This window comes from Pelodiscus sinensis, chromosome 1 (assembly GCF_052426305.1).
Source record: "Pelodiscus sinensis isolate ZL-2025 chromosome 1, ASM5242630v1, whole genome shotgun sequence".
Taxonomy (NCBI): Eukaryota; Metazoa; Chordata; order Testudines; family Trionychidae; genus Pelodiscus; species Pelodiscus sinensis.
Genome location: NC_143052.1, coordinates 334,002,596 through 334,010,198, shown reverse-complemented (window position 1 = coordinate 334,010,198; position 7,603 = coordinate 334,002,596). Strand labels below are relative to the sequence as shown.

Genomic DNA, 7,603 nt, shown 5'->3' with positions numbered 1-7,603 from the left:
GGTGCTGCCGGGTTGGTCCAGTAGCGCCCAGAGCGGCGCTGTGGGACCAACTGGCAGCGCCCCAGCTGCTCTGCCACAGGCGTCCGGAGAAAAGCCTAGTCTGCTGGGGAGGGGGGGCGTACTAGTTGCGCCCCCCCCCACCCCAGAAGACCAGGAAGACGCGGGCGGCGGACCGAGACGCACCGCGGTCCCACCGCCTGGGTCCTCCGCGGCTTTGCTTCCCATCTCCCTGGTCTGCTGGAGACCAGCAGACCAGGGAGACGGGGAGCAAAGCCTCTGAGGACGCCAGCAGCGGGACAGCCGCGGGGCGTCTGGGCTGTCCCGCTGCCGGCTTCCCCCGAGGCTTTGCAAAGCCGCGGAGGGGCTTGGGCAGCGGGGCAGCCCAGGCACGCCTGGGCTGCTCCTCTGCTGGCTTCCCCGAGGCTTTGCAAAGCCGCGGAGGGGCTCGGGCAGCGAGGCAGCCCAGGCGTGCCTGGGCTGCTCCACTGCCGGCTTCCCCGAGGCTTTGCTCCGCGTCTTCCTGATCTGCAGACCAGGGAGACGTGGAGAAAGCCCTGAAGTACACGGGCGGCAGGACCGCGAGGCCATTTTTCTGAAGAAACTTCACTTACTTCCACACTGCAATCGCATTCTTTCGAAAGAAAATCGAAAGAACAGAGGGGTTTTTCCGACATTCTCCTCTTTCTATGAGGAGAAGCCTTTTTCCGAAAGAGCTCTTTTGGAAAAAGGAGTGTGTGGACAGGGAAGAGGAAGTTCTTTCCAAAGAAGAGGAAAGGGGAAAAAAAACAGGTGCCCTGGTGGTCACTCCATCCATAATAATCACAGCTTAAATGTGAGATACCGTCCATTCAGTGTGGATGCTATCTTTTGAAAAAGCAAATTATGTTTTCGATGAGCTTTGGCAGTGTGGACGCTCTTTCAGAAGAATTTTTTTCTGAAGATCTCTTCCAGAAAAGCTTCTTTCGAAAGAAGCCTGTAGTTTAGATGTAGCCCCAATGGTTATCTGGTTTCACAAACATAATTGTTAGTGGGGCATTTAGTGCCCTGGTTGGGGTACACCATATGTTGTGATAGCCATGTGTAGGATCTACGGATTTTGAAAGGTGTCTTGTACGGGATGGGGTTGTTTCAATGGAGAGATGTCTGCTAGTTTTGATGATGAATCTGGGGAGTTATCTGAAGGCCAGAAGTGGGTATTCAAGAAATATTTCTTTCTAGTTAGGGTCCCCGTTGAATATGGATTATAGTTGCTTCATAGTATCCTGTATGGGTTCCAGTGTGAGGTGGTAGATGCCAAGTGTGATGTGCAATCAAAGGGATTTTATTTCTGTAGTGATGCCAGTTCTCTTGGGTTATTTGGGTGGCCCAGTCCATGCCTAGAGATTTTTAAGTCCTGGCTTGACAAAGCCCTGGCTGGGCTGATTTAGTTGTGGTTGGTCCTGTTTTGGGCAGGGGGTTGTACTTGATGACTCCTGAGGTCTCTTCCAGCCCTATAATTCCATGGGACTGTGGTGGCAGTGGGGCAGGAGGGCCTTCTCCACACAGTGAGTGTGGCCAATAGGAGTCTGGAAAGGATGGGGGGCAGGCAGGACAGAGAAAGCAGCCCTGCTGCCATTGGCTGAGACAGCAAGTGGGGGAAGGGCTGGGCTACAGAGGAGCCAATAGATGGCAGTCAGAGCCAGCGTAGGCACAAGTATAAATGGCTTCATAGGGGCACCTGAAAATGTGGGGACCAAAATTTTCAGGTGCGCTATTCAGCCACGTATGCGATAGGATGGCCCTGATGATGACAGTACAAATAATACATTTCCACACTGGCACAAGAGTTGGGTTGGGTCTTCTTCCCTCCTGGGGATCTCTGCTGTGAATGGGGCCAGAGATTCCTGCCTGGAGAACAATTCTAACTTCCTGACTGGTGTCTGCCACTGCTGACCTCTTCAGCAAATCCCAAAAACGTCTGAACCCAATTTTGGCAGGTGCTCGTGGTTGGCCCCACAGAGGGGTGGGGGTGAGGTACTGAGATAGGGATTTGGGGAGCTTCCCAGGGAGAGGCAGGCTCCCAGCAGAGCAGCTGGGAGATGAGACGAGATGGCTTTCGAGATGATATTGTCCACCATAAAAAAAGGGGGGCGGGGTGCACAGAGCTCCCCACAGCCCGGCTACTCGAATGGGAGCGGATTGTCGCCCCCTCCCTTCCGCTTGGGGCGGACCTTGGCCAGTAGCGACCGCGCGGAGCCACCAGGGGGCGCCGTTTGAACGCTCACGCGGCAGCGCCGCAGCAAAGGGCGCGCAGGGGCGGGGCGGGCTGCTGTTGCCTCAGTTACCGGGGAAGTTTGGGCTGAGGAGCCCGAGCGAGGCCGGCCTCAGAGCTCAGGAAAAGGGGCGCCCCTGCCGGCCAGGCCCTGGTAACTGCCCCGCCCGTTGAAGGGAGGACGGGGGCGCGAGTCGGCGGGTCATAGCAGCGCCACGGTGGTAGCGACCGGGGTACAGGAGGGTGACAGCAGTGAGAGTGGGGGCGCAGGAGGGTGATAGTGGGGGTGCGGGTGGGTACCGGTGATAATGGCTGGGGGTGCAGGAGGGTGATAGTGGGGGTGCGGGTGGGTACCGGTGATAGTGGCTGGGGGTGCAGGAGGGTGATAGTGGGGGCGCGGGTGGGTACCGGTGATAGTGGCTGGGGGTGCAGGAGGGTGATAGTGGGGGCGCGGGTGGGTACCGGTGATAGTGGCTGGGGGTGCAGGAGGGTGATAGTGGGGGCGCGGGTGGGTACCGGTGATAGTGGCTGGGGGTGCAGGAGGGTGATAGTGGGGGCGCGGGTGGGTACCGGTGATAATGGCTGGGGGTGCAGGAGGGTGATAGTGGGGGCGCGGGTGGGTACCGGTGATAATGGCTGGGGGTGCAGGGAGGGTGATAGTAGGGGCGCAGGTGACCTGCTAACCTGCATCCTACTTCAGAAGACATTCAAATCTGCACTTGAAAGGGAATCCTCTGAACTGGCATTCATGCTAAAATTCGACACTCTCCGCAGGGGAATTAACAAAGACTCCAACTATCTTACCCATTACAAAGATAGCTTCCCCAATTATCACCTCTAATAATATTAACTCACAGACATTTCCCCTTCCCCACCTCTAATATCATTAACTCTCTTGCATTGACCTTCCTTACCCCCCTCCTCCCCCCCACATCCCCCTTCTGTTCTGTAATGTGATTTGTCCTTTTCATGTGTGTTCATTTTTTTTTAAATTGTATCCTTTGGTATATATGGTTGTGACTATTTTCTTCCACTATTTGATCTGAGGAAGTGGGTCTGGCCTACGAAAGCTCATCATCTAATAAACCATCTTGTTAGTCTTTAAAGTGCTACATAGTCCTGTATTTTGTTTCAGCTACACCAGACTAACACGGCTACATCTCTATCACTATTCTAGGTGGGAGATAGGAGCGTCTCAGAGGGATAGCTATGTGAGTCTGTAACTAAAAAAAAAAAATCTTAAAAATCAACAATGGTCTTGTAGCAACTTAGAAACTAACCAGAAAACATATTGATCAGGGTTTCCCAATCTATGGGTTGGGACCCAAATATGTGGGGCCATTACATTTCAAAAGGGTCGTTGTCAAGTGTCTCCCCAGGTGGGGCTCTTAAGGAGCCATTCACACATTTGAAAAGGTCTTAGGCTGGTCAGCTCCACAGCTGGCTTAGTCTTAAGGAGCCAGTCACCTGAAGTGGTACTCAATCTAATTGGTTTAACACTGTTCATGCAGTTAAACCCATCAATTGAATTGAATACAATTTCAGTGACTCAGAGCAGAGTAAGGCAGGGGTCTCCAACCTTTTTAAGCACGAGATCACTTTTTGAATGTAAGTGCAATCTAGGATCTACCTCAAACCCAAACACCTTTGCCCTGCCTCCTTCTTGCCCCTTCTCCTAGGCCCTGCCCCTGCTCACTCCGTCCTCCCTCCCTTTCACCAGGTAGGGGCAGAGGGTTGGGGCACAGGCTCTGGTCTTGGGTTAAGGGATTTGGAGTATGAGGGGGCTCTGAGTTGAGCCTGGGGCAGGGAGTTGGGATGGAGGAGGGAGTTCAGGGTGCAGGCTCTGTAAGGGAGTTTGGGTCTGAGGGGCTCAGGACTAGGGCAGGAGCTTGGGGTATAGAGGAGAGTACATGACTGGGGGAGGGGTTTGGAGCTAGTGCCAGCTGGACATTGTTTACCACAGGTGGCTTCTGGGTGGTGGTGCAGTGGGGCTAAGGCAGGCTTACTCCTGCCCTGGCCCTGCACCACTCTCAAAAGCAGCCAGCAAACTCCTTCCATCCCAGGCCCTGTTGTCCCTCTCTCCCCATTCTGTGGAGATAGAGTACATGATGGAAAAAGGGGCACTCTGACATCCTCTCCCTTCCGTGCTCTGTACCACAAGCAGGAGGCTTCTGAGGGGTGGGAGGAAAGCTCCCAGGAAAAGGGCAGGAGGTGCTCAGCAGCAGTGGGAGGGGCAGCTGAAGTACCTACACTTGATAGCCTCTTAGCCAAACCAATCAGGATCACCTGTCAGAGGCTCCAAGATCTACCAGTAGATCCCAATATACTGGTTAGTGACCACTGGAGTAAGGAAATATGCCTGGACATGGGGGAAAATAAGCTAGAATGCTAGGGAATGCAGAAAAGAAGCAGCACCCAACTCAGGTTGGATGTCCGGGCATCCAGTTGAGAGGGCCAGGTGTCTGGGCGTCTGGTTGAGAGGTTTCCAACTGCCCTGGCCGGGATTCCCGTGGCTGGTATTGGCCGACAAGGGCAGAGTCCTGGCCAGCTTGCATCCCTGGGGGATCAGGGTGGGGGCTGGGGCTGTGTTCGGGAGCCTGAGGGGAAGAGGCTGGGACTGTGCTGGAGGGTACCACAACAATTCTGAGGATACAACAGTTAGCAAAGCAAATGCAAGCTCAGCCATCCCATTAATTTAAGTTCAGGTGAAACTGTTTGGTAAAATACTAAATTTTACTTGTTTTTTTTGAATGTGTATTATGTTTCTAATATTTTTGGAACACCTGTGAGATTCCCAGGCCCAGAGTGCGTCCCCCAGACCCTGACTCCCAGGCCCTGACTCCCAGCCCCTGAGTGTGACTCTCAGGCCCCTGAGTGAGTGTGCCCCCTAGATCCCTGACTGTGAGACTCCCAGCTCCTGTAGCCCCTGAGTGTGACTCTCAGGCTCTCCAGCCCCTGAGTGTGACTCCTCCAGTCTCTGAGTGTGGGGTTTAAGTCGGGGGGGGAGGGGTTTGGAGATGAGTGTCTTTCCCCCACCACAACCCAAATAAATGTAGTGTTGTTATTTTATTATTAATGTATTTTCAGTTTTTCTATGAAATAACTACTATGAATATATAAACAGGAGGGGCACAATTTCATATTCTTGCCTCAGGCACACAATTAGCTAGTTATGCCTCCCCCTCCCCCGTTTTTGAATTGCCTTGGGTCACCAAGTCTTCCCGAATTGCCAAAATGGGTCCCCATCTGGAAAAGGTTGGGAACCGCTGATAGAGATAGTATCATGAGCTTCCGTAGACACAACCCACTTTTTCAGATGACAAATGTGGAGCAACAGGCACAGAGGTTGAATTATGAAGCACAAAAAGAAGGTAGGAAAGGAGGAGAAAAAACACACAACCCCCACAGTCAGTTAAAGTGTCAGTGGTAAATGAGGCTAATAGAGTAGGCTGTGAGTGCCCAGTACTTAGCTTTTGATGTCATTTGGACTTTGAATAAAACAGCCCATCCAGTTCATGTCTTTGTTCAAGTTATGCGAGATAGGATCAAATTTGCATATGAAGGCATTCTGTAGACTCTCTCTAGTAATTGATTCCTGAAATTGCTTTGTAAGAGAATAACCACCTTTAAATCCATTAATGAATGCCAGGGCAAGTTAAAATGTTCCCCAACAGGTTTCTGTGTGTTACCATTTTGAACATTTGATTTGTGTCCATTCATCATGGTCATAGAGACTTGGACAGTATAGGTGGCAGAGGAGCATTGCTGGCACTTGATGGCATATATCATGTTAGTGGATGTGCAGTTGTATGCAGGAGCGGCCTGAGGCCAGCTGCAGCAGCTGGCGCCCTAGGCGGGGCGGCGCAATCGGCGCCCCTGCCTGCACAGCCGTCAATGGCTGTGATGTCATCATCGGGCACTCGGGCCAGTGGCGCCCTAGGCAGCTGCCTAGCTCGCCTAGGCTCACTGGCCGCCCCTGGTTGTATGAGCCTCTGATGTGGTGGCTTATGTGGTTAGGTCCTGTGATGATGTTGCTTGTGTAGATTTGTGGATAGAGTTGGCACTGGGGTTTATTGCAGGGGTGGGTTCCTAGGTGAGCATGTTTGAAGTGTGTTGCGTGATTGCTGGAAAGAATTTGTTTCAGGTTAGGGGGTTGTCTGTGGGTGAGGATTAGCCTGTCCCCCAAGGCCTGTGAGAGTGAGGGATGGTTTTCCAGGATAGGTTGTGGATTGTTAATGATTCACTGGAGGGGTTTAAATTGGGGGCTATAGATGTTGACCAGTGGTGTTGTGTTATTTTGTTTGTTGGGTCTGTCTTGAAGAAGCTGATGCCTGGGTACTCATCTGGCTCTGTCAGTCTGTTTTTTCACTTCCCTGGGTGGGTATTTAAGTTTTAAGAATACCTCATAGAGATCCTATAGGTGTTTGTCTGTGGGTCTGGAGCGAATACGGTTGTATATTGGGGCCTGGCTGTAAACAATTGATCGGGTAATGTGTCCTGGATGCAAGCTAGAGGCATATAGGTAAGTATAACTGCTGGTAGGTTGAAATGTGGCCATCATTGTACTGTAGTGTCAATTTCACAGGAATTTCAATAGCTTCCATCCCATCATCAACCTTAGCCTGGACTAGTCCACACAAGAGATCCACTTTCTTGGCACTATAGCTTAAGTGCTGTCCTGAGGAGGTATGGACTTTACCATGTGCTTAAGAATTTTCCTGAATTGGGGGTCATAGATCCCTACTAGCATAAAGGACCTGATCCTGAAAGCATTTACAACTGAGCCTAATGCTTACTACCATCATTTGTTCTGCGGAAGTCAGTGCAACCCCTCGTGGTACTAGCAAAAGTATATTTTTTCAGGGTTTGGCCCTTACAGGCAGTCCCCGGGTTACGTACAAGATAGGGACTGTAGGTTTGTTCTTAAGTTGAATTTGTATGTAAGTTGGAACTGGTACATATTGTAGGGGAAACTCTAGCCAAACATTTCTCCAGAGCTCAGTTTTATTCTCCCACACCTCACTTCCCTCAGTCCTTTATTCTCAAGCTGAGGTGTCTGCTGAGAAAAGCCACTCCGCGTCTCCCTGGTCTGCTGGGGGGGGGGGGGGGGGCTAGCTTTGCGTCTCCCTGGTCTGCTGGGGGGAAGCAGCTAGAGCGGGGTTGCCTCACCCCGTTTGTAAGTAGGGATCCGATGTAAGTCGGATCCATGTAACCCGGGGACTGCCTGTATTTACAACTGTGACAGTGGGCTCAGTCTTGTAAGCTTGTCCGGGTTTAGGTTGAATAAATAACCCCTTGAGGTTCTTTTGAGCTCTACTTTTCCATGATTCTACGACTGAACTGAGGTCCTAA

At 51.9% G+C, this 7,603-nt stretch overlaps 1 protein-coding gene across 2 annotated transcripts in view; it reads left to right on the top strand.

Moving 5' to 3' along the window:
- The first annotated feature begins 2,247 nt into the window (after positions 1-2,247).
- CCDC83 (coiled-coil domain containing 83) overlaps positions 2,248-7,603 on the top strand; it is a 56,585-nt gene continuing 51,229 nt past the window's right edge. The window contains exon 1 of one of the 2 annotated variants that reach the window (XM_075919413.2): positions 2,248-2,405. The gene's annotated coding sequence lies outside the window, so the exon portion shown is untranslated. Of the gene's footprint in view, positions 2,406-2,461; positions 2,485-7,603 lie in introns of those variants that run through there. The other variant, XM_075919414.2, reaches the window with a different exon arrangement.